The sequence below is a fragment of the Lissotriton vulgaris genome, chromosome 5, assembly GCF_964263255.1.
Source record: "Lissotriton vulgaris chromosome 5, aLisVul1.2, whole genome shotgun sequence".
Taxonomy (NCBI): Eukaryota; Metazoa; Chordata; class Amphibia; order Caudata; family Salamandridae; genus Lissotriton; species Lissotriton vulgaris.
In genome coordinates, this window is record NC_141693.1 from 300,479,654 (window position 1) to 300,491,720 (window position 12,067).

Sequence of the window (12,067 nt, forward strand, 5' to 3'; positions counted from 1 at the left end):
GCAGCAGCTGCATCTCTGAAGTGTAGGCCTTGCAGTAATAAACATTTATTTGTTTTTTGTCAGTGTTCCGCCTTATTAGATCTTTTCCTTGGTGTTTCCTCTCCAGGTCAATATAGATTGTAAATAATTGTGTTAACCATTTTTAAAGAGCCGCCCACATATTAAACCAGCTCTTTCCAGGAGCCTTTTCGTAGGTGATCATACGACCTGACTGAACTGCTTCCAAAGGGTGAGTGGGTACTTCTGGGATTTGAACTTGGCACCTGTATGTTGCACATAGATCTGTGCAGCAGGCGTTGAACACACTCAACTAAAATTCCATTAGTCTTTGGTCTAATTTTGTGCAGTTCCTGGTGTCTTTGTTAAAAACTTCAGTACCCATATGCTGGTGTTCGCTGCTCCCCATATGTGGTATCAATTCCAGAGACTTTTAGTGCTGCCCTTAAGTCTACTCAGTAAACTTTGCTTGTATAGTGTAAAATTTGAAACAGGCTTACAGCATTTTCTATCTGATTTACAGTCTGTGTGAATTGGAACCATATTTTGAGCCGTTACTGTGAATCTGAGAGATAAAGTTATGCTCTAATAGTTAAACTGCATGGTTGTCAGATATTTTACCTTAAGCATTTTAATGCAATTAATGGCTATACATCTTTTTTTACATAGTTGGTTTGCTCTTTAAGGTGGATGAAACCAATAGAGTTTACAAAAGATCTGTGATGTTGGTGGAACATTTTAGTCACAAGCCAGACTTCTATCTGAAAGGATTGTAGTACCAGTGACTGAGTAATACGTCCCTAATATGACCTACAGTGCTTCAGCCTACAGGCTATTGGTGTTACTGGGCTGCCAATAAGTCTCTTGTCTGTCTCCCCCTATTCACCACAATCATCTTTTCACCTCACTATTCAGCTAACGTTCTGGTACTTCAACCAGTCTCCATACAGAGTTACTGGCCGAGTGTAAGAGCATTCCTTGTCCGACTTGATCAACTCTCATTTCCCAACTAATGCTCATGGCTAAGAGGTGAAAAAAACTAGGCGGCTTGCTTCTTGAGTCGCATCACATCTCTCCATGTGAGATTCCTTTAGTAGGTGAAGAAACAAATGCAGTAAATTCTTTTTCACTGCAAACCCCAAGGCATGTTCTTGGTTCAAAAAGATCCTCATATTGTTTTTCCTATAGCATTCATTTTCTAAATAATTTCCTTGGCTGGCAGCGAGCTGCTTGCTAACATTTGTGACCATTATATCTGACCAGAAAGGATAAAGTGGTGCATTTAGTATCCAAAGTAAAGTCTCATTTGGGTTAACAAACCTGCTGTGAAAATCTAATTGGCATCGCTCTGGAGGAGGCTCAATTTGACTTTGTCTGGTGCTCTGGATTAATATTGCTAGTAGCTTGCATCTGCCTATTTAAGGACCAGGTGTCCTGTCATCCTAAAGAATGAGCTTTGGGTGTGTTAGGCTTGAGGAAACTCCAGATGTAATCGATCTCAGGATTTGAGAGTTCGTTCTTAATCTCTCTATTCAAGTGAGAGATCTCAATAAGCTGTTTTATCCATCCTAATTAAGAGTCAACAATGGTGGTACAGTATTCACCTTTATTCTTCCACTTCTATGTAAATCTCTCCCCACCCGACTTTTCTCATTCTCCTTTTTTGAGACTATAATTACCACTACTGTCTTTCTTCACCTACACAATCTGTTACTTGCCTGTAATCAGTGTATGTAATGGACCATAAGTATAGTGTCTTGAACCTGACTTGCTTACTTCACTTGCTTATCTGATACAGAAGCCACCTATCACTAATGTATTTATGTAAAGGGTCATGACGTAAAACAAATGGGTCATGCATATTGTAATGAAGAAGTAAGTAGATAAGTAAAAAGCTTTGTTATGCCAATGTCTTCCAGGCTCTCACTGACTGAAAAATGCTCCTGACAACATGAGCATTCCAAACGGTCAGAACGGTTCGAGGCATGTGGGCTGCTGAATTCATATCTGTGCATAGATCGCCGCCTAGTGTTGGGTCCGGATGATTGCACATTGTTGTCCTGGAAGAGTCTTCGAAGTATCACGAGATAGGTGGCTCCTCCCCTGGACTACAGTGCGCATGGGCATCGACTCCATCCCCAGATTGTTTTTTTCCGCCATTGGGTTCGGATGTGTTTCGGTTCCCTCTGTCGGAATCGATAGTTGTTTAATTTCTTTTACTCGAGACCAAAAGGTCTTTAGGACTTGCGTCGGTATTGTCTGTCGTTCGGGTTCGTTTGTTTTCATCGACTCCAAGCCAACTCCGCCCTTCCGCGTGCTTTCGGCGCGGACGGGCCTACACAACGCTCCACAATTCTTCATCATGGAACGAAGTCCATTTAAGAGGTGCCCGGTGTGTGCCGCGAAGTACCCACATATCGATGTGCACCCGGTGTGCAATAAGTGCTTGTCGCCGGACCACGACGAGGCCAAGTGTATGGCCTGCTCCAAGTTCCGGTCGAAGAAGACGCTCAAGCTCCGCCGAGCTGCAAGACTGCAGGCCCAGCGATCGGCACTCCCTCCGACGGACATCTTCGACGCGGAGGATGTCGGCGACAACACTATCCAAGATATCACGGAATCTAGCCCGGCGTCGGAGGTCGAGGAAGACTACGACGCGGAAGACGAGGATTTCGATGAAGTCGTCGAGGAGGTAGGGGACGACGACGGGGCCATTGCCACCGTAGAGGATAGCTCGGAGGAGGAGCTTCCTCACACTGACTCTGGGGCCGGCCAACATTATAAGGCCCAGGCTGAGGGATCGCCTTCGAGCCTTACCCAAAGTCTTGATTCCCGTCCCACGGCTCCGCCTTCCGGCCCGGCCGCGGACATTGATGCGGCGCCACTTACGGTACCGAAACCGAAAGTGAAACCATCGGTCTCGACGCCAGACGTCTCGAAACCGAAAGCGCAAGTCGCACTGGTCGGATCAAAGGCTTCGGAGGCCTCGGCGCCGAAGAAACCCAAGATGGCCGTCGAGCTCAAGGGGCACGCCAAAATGGCCGACCCGAAGACTACAGTGTCGAAGCCGAAGGTGAAGACGGGCGACGCGGGGGCGTCGACGCCGAAGTTGGTCGACGCACTTAAAAGTCGCATCGATGCCAAGAAGGTCGACGACCATAAGAAGACCACAAAGAAGCGGCAGGACGACCCCAAGTCTATCGCTGACCCGCTTCCACTCGAGAAGGCCAAGGGGGCTGCTGCGTCGGCTCCGAAGACTGCGGCCTCGTTTGCCGGGCCAAAAACTGCTTCAGAAGACTCTCTCGAGTCGGTCCGTCCCTCCGCCTCGCTCACTAAAAAGGTCAACGAGTCCCTTCAGCGTATTAGGGAGGGGACCGCGGCAGTCGAGCCGCAGGACACTGTGCCCAAGCCTCTCCAGAAACCGGCAAAGGTGCCAACGCCGATTCTCTTCACGTTACCGCCGAAAACGGCGCCGAAGGCTTTCGCAACAAAGCCTGGGGCCGGGGGGCCCTCGAAGTTATCCTCAACGCCGAAGTTGTCCTCGACGCCGAAGGCATCGTTGGTGGTTCCAGGCCCGCGCCACCAACCTCTGGCAGAAGAAGAGCGTCGAGAAGTAATCATCGACGCCAACACAGGCAAGCTCTCTCTCCTTAAACGGAAGATCACCCCTGAACCAGCTTTGGAGCATTTCCAAATCCCACTGAAAAAAAAGACAAACCCTGCTGGTGCCTCTGCCCCTTTAGAGCCGGCGTCACCTCAAGGCCATGAACTTTCACCCACTCATTCTAATGTTGAGGAGGGTGATGGTGACGACGAGGATGAGTATGCCTACCCGGTCTACTCAGACCCAGAGGATGTGACTGAGCCTTGGTCTGCTGGGGGCGACCCTGGGGACTCGCATTCCGGACAGGAGCCTCAGCTCTTTTCAGCAAAAACTTCTCCAACTGAGGACTCTGCAGCTTTCAATGCTCTTATTGAAAGGGCGGCAGCCAACCATGACGTCGATCTCCATGCTGACCCAGTAGACGTCGATTTTCTTTTTGACACCCTTTCAGTCGCTGAAAAAACTGTAAAGACTTTGCCAATGCTGAAAAGGGTGTTGAAACATGCGCCGGAGGTCTTCAAGGAGCCCACCCGAGCAAGAGTTGTCAACCCACGTATTGACAAAAAGTACAAGGCAGCGCCCACTGATCCAACTTACATCAAAGGACAGTTGCCTCTGGATTCCTTGGTCGTCTCCAATGCTCGCAAAAGAGCCAACTCACAGACTACGGGTGATGCTCTTCCCCCAGACAAGGAATCAAAAGTCTTTGAGGCTTCGGGGAAGCGTGTTGCTGCGCAGGCTGCAAACATATGGCGCATATCCAACACACAGGCGCTGCTTGCGCGTTACTACAGGGCTCACTACGACACTCTAGAGACCCTTCTACAACACCTGCCAGAGCAGTATAAGGAAGCAGCTGAGATGCTGATACAGGAGGGGAAGCTTATCACCAATGCTTCAATTAAGTGCGCTCTGGATGTGGCTGACACCGCCTCAAGAACAATAAACACTAGCGTTCTACTGCGTAGGCATGCATGGCTCAGAATATCAGGTCTCAAGCCAGACATTCAGACTACCATCCTCAACCAAACTGTCAACCCAGACCACCTGTTTGGCCCAGAAGTCGATACCACCCTCGAAAAAATGAAGAAGGACACCGACACTGCTAAGTCTATGGGTGCCTTGCAGTCACAGCAGTTTCGGGGTGGTTCCTTTCGCCGCTCCAATAACAGAGGCACCTCAAGGGGTCAAGCGTCTCAATCAACGCAGTTCTATAAGAGTAACACCCAACCCTCCTATACCAACAAGGGTCGGGGTGGATACCGTGGCAACAACGTCAGGGGCAGAGGACGTGGTAATAACAGCTCCAGGTCCTCCGCCGCCAACAAACAGTGACGCCTTGTCACTGCCCCCCGACCACGCAACACCGGTCGGGGGGAGACTCCAGCAGTTCCTGCCCGTGTGGAAGTCCATCACCACGGACAGGTGGGTCAGATCTCTTATCCAATATGGTTATTGTCTGGAGCTCACATCCACTCCACCCAACTAACCCCTAAAAAGCCGTCCTATGTCCGGCGAGCACTTGCACTTGTTGCAGCAGGAAGTCAACGTCATGCTGCAAAAAGGAGCAATAGAGCTCGTGCCCCTGCAAGAACAAGGTACGGGAGTCTACTCCCTGTACTTTCTAATTCCAAAAAAGGACGGATCCCTCAGGCCCATCTTAGACCTCAGACCTCTAAACTTTTACATTCTGTCGGAACATTTCCATATGCTCACGCTGCAGCAGGTTCTCCCACTGCTTCGGCAAGGGGACTTCCTGGCAACTCTAAACCTCAAGGATGCGTACTTTCACATTCCACTGCATCCTTCACACAGAAAGTACCTCAGATTCACCATTCAAAACCAGCACTACCAGTTCAAGGTTTTGCCTTTTGGGGTCACCACAGCGCCAAGGGTCTTCACAAAGTGCCTGGCGACGGTGGCGGCGCATCTGAGAAGTCAAAACATCCACGTCTACCCCTATCTGGACGACTGGCTCATTCAAGCGAAGTCGGCCCAGCAGTGCGCCGACCACGTGTCCCACACCATTCACCTTCTGCACGATCTGGGTTTCTCACTGAATTATCCAAAATCACATCTCCAGCCCGCCCACATACGGCAGTATCTGGGTGCGACTATAAACACTCTGGCGGCCACTGCGCAGCCGAATTCAGTGAGAGTCAACAGCATTCAGTCGCTGATCCAAAGATTCAGACCTCAACACTCGCTTCCAGCCAGAGTGTTCATGCAGTTGATAGGCATGATGGCCTCCTGCATCTCCATAGTACCGCACGCGAGACTACATATGCGTCCGCTTCAGGAGTGCTTAGCATGTCAGTGGACTCAGGCTCACGGGCAATTAAAAGACCTAGTGTTGGTGAGCGGTCGGGCATACAACTCTCTGCATTGGTGGAATCCACGAAACCTTTGCAAGGGCCGACCGTTTTAAGAGCCTGTGCCGCAGATCGTCCTGACAACGGACGCTTCTCTCCAGGGTTGGGGAGCGCATGTACTCCAATACACGGTGCAGGGACTCTGGACACTACAGCAAAGGAAGATGCACATCAATGTACTGGAACTGATGGCAATCTTCATGGCCTTAAAGGCGTTCAAAGTACATCTGTGCAACAAGGTCGTGTTGATCCGGACGGACAACATGACAGCCATGTACTACATTCAGAAACAGGGGGGCACACACTCTCCGCAGCTGTCTCATCTGGCTCAGAGCATGTAGAAGTGGGCCATTCAGAGGAACATTTTCCTCATGGCAGAACATCTCCCAGGCAAGGACAATCAGATGGCGGACCTGCTCAGCAGGCACAGCCATCAAATGCATGAGTGGGAGATACATCCATCAGTGCTCCAACCGTACTTCCAAAGGTGGGGTCATCCACAGATCGACCTGTTCGCCACAAGGGAGAACGCAAAATGCCAAAGCTTCGCCGCCAGGTTCCCACACCCGCAATCACAGGGCAATGCGATGTGGATGAACTGGTCAGGCAGATTTGCGTACGCTTTTCCCCCAGCACCCCTGATACCGCTGGTGGCGCGCAAGCTCAGGCAGCACTCGATGACTCTCATCCTAGTTGCTCCAACGTGGGCTCGCCAACCATGGGACACCACGTTTCTGGAACTCTCCGTGGTACCGCATCAAAGGCTTCGTCTCACACCCAGCCTTTTGACTCAGAGCCATGGCGACATTCAGCACCCAGATCCGCAACAGCTCAACCTGGCGATCTGGCTCCTGAAGTCCTAGAGTTTGGCTACCTCAACCTTCCTCCCAATTGCATGGACATCATTCGGGAGGCTAGGAAGCCCACTACTAGAGCCTGTTATGCGGCGAAATGGAAGCGGTTTGTCATCTATTGCACAAACCACAACATTGATCCACTAGATGCTTCTATACAGAACATCATCTGTTACCTGTTCCATCTATACAAGTGTAATCTGGCATATACTTCCATTCGCATTCACCTGTCTGCGATGGCCGCATGCCTCCAAAATAGACAGCACCTTTCCCTTTTCAAGGTGCCTGCCATCAAAGCATTTCTGGAAGGCCTCAAGAGAGTCATTCCGCCACGGACTCCACCAGCTCCTGAATGGAACCTCAATGTGGTTCTTACAAGACTGATGGGTCCTCCCTTTGAGCCTCTACATTCCTGCGAGGTTCAATTCTTGACATGGAAGGTGGCTTTCCTTGTAGCAATTACATCGCTACGGAGGGTTAGTGAACTGCAAGCCCTCACAATCCAAGAGCCTTTCTTCCAAGTTCATGCTAATAGGGTAGTGCTCCGCACAAACCCTAAATTTTTACCCAAGGTTGTGTCTCAGTTCCACATCAACCAAACCATTGAGTTGCCGGTTTTCTTTCAGAATCCAGAGTCACTGGCGGAGCGGATGCTCCACACCCTTGACGTTAAACGGGCCCTAATGTATTACATTGATAGGACCAAGGATTTTAGGAAAACTAAACCGCTTTTTGTTGCCTTTGCGCCACATCACAAAGGTAACCCTATTTCCAAGGCTGGTATTGCTAGGTGGATCGTGAAATGTATTCAAATCTGCTATGCAAAGGCAAAGCGCACTCTTAGCATTCCACCAAGAGCCCACTCCACCAGAAAGTTGGGGGCCTCTATGGCTTTCCTTGGAAACATTCCCTTAGAGAACATATGTAGAGCAGCCACATGGTCTACCACACATACATTTACTAAACATTACTGTGTAGATGTGCACTCCAAACAGCAGGCAGCTGTAGGGCAGGCTGTTCTCAAAACACTTTTCCAAACTGCTGCAGCTGGCACGGGCGGCCGCCGCTAAGGGAGGGACTGCTCTGTATTCTATGCACAGATATGAATTCAGCAGCCCACATGCCTCGAACTGCAAATGCTACTTACCAGTATGCATCTGTTCTTGGCATGTAGGGCTGCTGACATTCATATCGCCCGCCCTCCTCCCCGGCGCCTGTAGCAGCTGCAGTGTTCACATAACATTTCATGGCATGGTCATCTTTCACTGAGTTTCACTCCATCTTGGCCACAATGGCCAAAAACAATCTGGGGATGGAGTCGATGCCCATGCACACTGTAGTCCAGGGGAGGAGCCACCTATCTCGTGATACTTCGAAGACTCTTCCAGGACAACAATGTGCAATCATCCGGACCCAACACTAGGCGGCGATCTATGCACAGATATGAATGTCAGCAGCCCTACATGCCAAGAACAGATGCATACTGGTAAGTAGCATTTGCATTCCTTTACAGGATGTGGAAGAGGGAACTAGAATGCATTGAGGTAAAATATAGCACATCTACGAACAATACAGGATTAGGAACATTACGTGTAATATAAACATTATACCATACAATAGTCCTTCTGCCGACACAGAGCAATTCTCTGTCTTTTCGTTCAAGTGTCTTTTCCAATGTTGGATATTGTCTGTGGGTTTTCCTTGTCTAACATCCCATTGTCCACCAAGTGGTCTGTGCATTTTACCAGTCTGTCCTTACTCCACATCTGACCATTGTCCATCATTACAATGTTGTGTTTAATCTTGGTAGTGCGCCTAGGTTTGGAAATTGTACTTCCTCGTCCATCATGAAGCATAGTCCTCCTAACCAATCCCATATCTCCTTCCTCCCAAACTTGCCCCTTCATACCTTGCTGCTTATCATACCACTCTTTGTACTTTTGTTGATGCTTTATAGTTTTGTTCTTTATCTGTTTTATCTGCATTTATGTGAACATCTCATCCCAACCAACTAAGACAGAGTCTTACGCAAGGTGACCTGCCTGAAAGTAAGACAAAAGGTGACGTACCTGTGATGAGATTGAGAGTAGTGTGAAATGCCTATAACATACCTTGGATAGCTCTAGCACCCAGGTGACCATTTACATAAGCAAGTTGGATGCTATCTTTCATCATCCTATTGCCCGTTATTAGCCCTTGTACAATACAATGCCGTTTTCTGGTTACAGTTGAAAGATTAGACAGCAGCTTTCGTATCCTGTGACTTAAATTGCACCCCTTTATCTGTAACCAATACAGCTGGAATACTCTACAAGGAAAATAAGTCTTCAAGAAAACCAGTTAGCATTTCTGTTGTGGTATCATTTACCAATTTAGTCCTTATCCAAGTCAATGATAGTCCACCAATAAAAACATGAATCTCATAAAACACCCTTTTTAGGTTGAGCCTATACCATTCCGCAAGGAATGGAATAGGGTCGAATTTTAGTGTGCAAAATAATTGTCAAACCAACGTGGCGGATTTTCAACAGTTCCCGTGAACAAGCACACGCTTTTCCCCCACAGGCACCATCTGTAAGTCCACATCAAAGCAATCAGCCTCCCTCCCACTGGCATCTGAAGCTTCCCCCAGCGTGCGCTCGGCCTCAGGCAGCCATTTCTCCTCCCCTAATTATTCACTTCACTTTCACGGCTGCCAGGCCGTGCATTTTCGAGCCAATCCCAGTCCAGTGCCGGCACCGAAATATAAGAACAAACATGGGTCGTTCGGAGCTGAAACATGCCACTCCGAAGGCTACACAGCCTAAACCGGCTAAAACTAAGGAACTAGATTCCAAACACTCTGCACCCAAAGACTCTGAACAAAAATCTTCGATGCCGAAATCCACTCCGAAAAGAACAGAGACTCCTTCCAAAGAACTTCCATCTGAAGAACCACCTCTGGATCCAAAACAGAAAAAACTCAGTATTTATTGATCCCAACACTGGGCACCTTATGGCTACTCTTCCCAAGAAACGCAAGGCAGACCTCCCTCTTAAGTAGAAAAGAGACCTGGGTACCAACCCTTCTCCCCCTTATATACCTCCATCTCCTCCTCCTGTTCCAAATATCACACCATCAAATTCACCACCTGACTCACAGGATGATGATTTTGTTGATGGGGATGGGATTGGGGATGATGATCATCATATCCCGCAAGACCCAGACATACCTCACAACACTGACCTGTGGGATGATTATGATAAGGATTCAGATACACAACATGACCCTGATCTATATCCCTCTAGGCCTTCCTAACCTGATGGCAACATTGGCTTTGCGCAACCCATCAACAGGGCTGCCCAACATCACGGGGTGGAACTACATAGTGACCCACTAGAAGAGGATTTCCTTGTAGAAGCGTTCACACATTCACAGAGGTTTACTAACACTCTACCCATGCTAAAAGGCATGTTAAAACATACTAACAAGGAATTCAAGGACCCGGTTAGAGCCTCAATGCTAACACCTTGGGTAGATAAAAAATACAGGGCTGCTCCTACAGACCCTGTGTACATAAAAGGTCAGTTACCACTAGACTCTCTTGTGGTGTCTAATCCCTGCAAGAGAGCTAACTCTCAAACAGCAGGTGACGTTCCTCCTCCTGATAAGGAGTCAAAACATATCGATGCCTCGGGCAAAAGGGTAGCTTCCCAGGCCGCCAACACATGGAATATTGCCAATGCTCTAGCTCTATTGGCACGTTACGACATGGCACATTATGACGAATTAGAAAAACTTCTACATGACGAATTAGAAAAACTTCTACAACATTTGCCAGAAGAACATAAGGCCAAAGCTAACGACCTCATTCAGGAAGGGAAGGGAAGCTCACTACAAACACTTCCATAAAATGCGTCCTAGATGCGGCAGACATAGCTTCGCGTGCTAACAACACTAGCATACTCCTGCGGTGACACTTTTGGCTTCAAATCACCGGATTCAAGCAGGAGGTGCAATCCTCCATACTTAATCAGCCCTTCGATAAAGAACATCTTTTCAGGCCAATAGTAGATACTTCATTAGAAAGAATGAAGAAAGATGCTATCTGATAGAGACATCTAGCCGCAGATTCCTTAACTCAGGATATCCCCAGGCGTGAGACTGGATCCGGAATTTTTTTGCAGCAGCACCTCTGCGTGCCGGGGGACGGCGCCACACGACCCCGCTCTGACGTCGTCCTCGTACGTGACGTCAGCGGGGTCATATAAGTCCTTCCTGACGCGCTGACGTCAGTTTCCTTCTTTTCCGCATGCAACGCGGATCCGGAGTGAGCTCCTCTGGCCTGTTTTCAGGCCTCATTTTCGACTCTTCGCGTCGGGAACAGAGTGCGATGTCTTTGGGCTTTAAATCTTGTAATTCTTGTTCATGGCAGATATCCTTGACAGACCCTCATCTTATTTGTATGTGGTGTTTGGCCGAGCACCATGACTCCACAGACTGTGAAGCCTGCCAATGTCTGAAACTGAAGTCTCGGCGGGAGTATGAAGATTCTCTCAGCATGGCTGTCCCGGTCGGAGTCGTCTCGCCCACCGGCCTCGTTGTCGACTGCAGATCCCTCTACTGTCCGGTTCCCCCGTCAATCACCCTCTGGGGTTCGAGGCCGTCGTTCTCCACTTGGTAAGTTGAGGCGCTTGTCGCCTAGGTCTTCGACCTCCCCTTCTTCTGTTGTCAGGAGCTCTGGTTCCCAGAACTTTCCGGACGTGCGCTCCCGACGGTCGCCCTCCCTCTGACTCAGACCCAAATGGAGGCCTATGCTACGTCCTTGCAGGCCTCCCTTTCCTGGGGTGTCCTCGGAGCCTCCGCTTCTTGTGGGGTCTCCGACGGACTCGCTGGCGGGTTCGCCCCCGGTGCCAACTGAGCCCTTGCCTCCCAGCAATGTCGGAGATTGGTGTCGTTAGGGCGCTGCCCGGCTGGGTCCCCCTCTACGCTCCACGTGGGGTCATTAGGGCGCGGCCCTCCGGGTTCCCCCTCTTCGACCCATGGCACATCTGCCGCGCTGCATAGCCCAGCGGGGCTCCCTGTGTCGCCGCAGGTGGTTACCCGTGCTCATAGCCCTGACTTGAGCACACCCCAGCCTTCCGGGTGGGCGGGCTGCCGCCAGTCCGGAGCTGGGGTCGGCGCCGTCCCGAAGGCTCCACCTCGGCTCCTTTCTCCGAAATTGGAGCCCACTCTGGATGAGGCGGGGCCGTTGCCGGAA

The 12,067-nt window shown here is 49.6% G+C and overlaps 1 protein-coding gene across 8 annotated transcripts in view; it reads left to right on the plus strand.

Annotated features, from left to right (window-relative positions):
* Positions 1-12,067, plus strand: part of MIB2 (MIB E3 ubiquitin protein ligase 2) — a 402,179-nt gene that overhangs the window by 234,830 nt on the left and 155,282 nt on the right. The window lies entirely within an intron of this gene.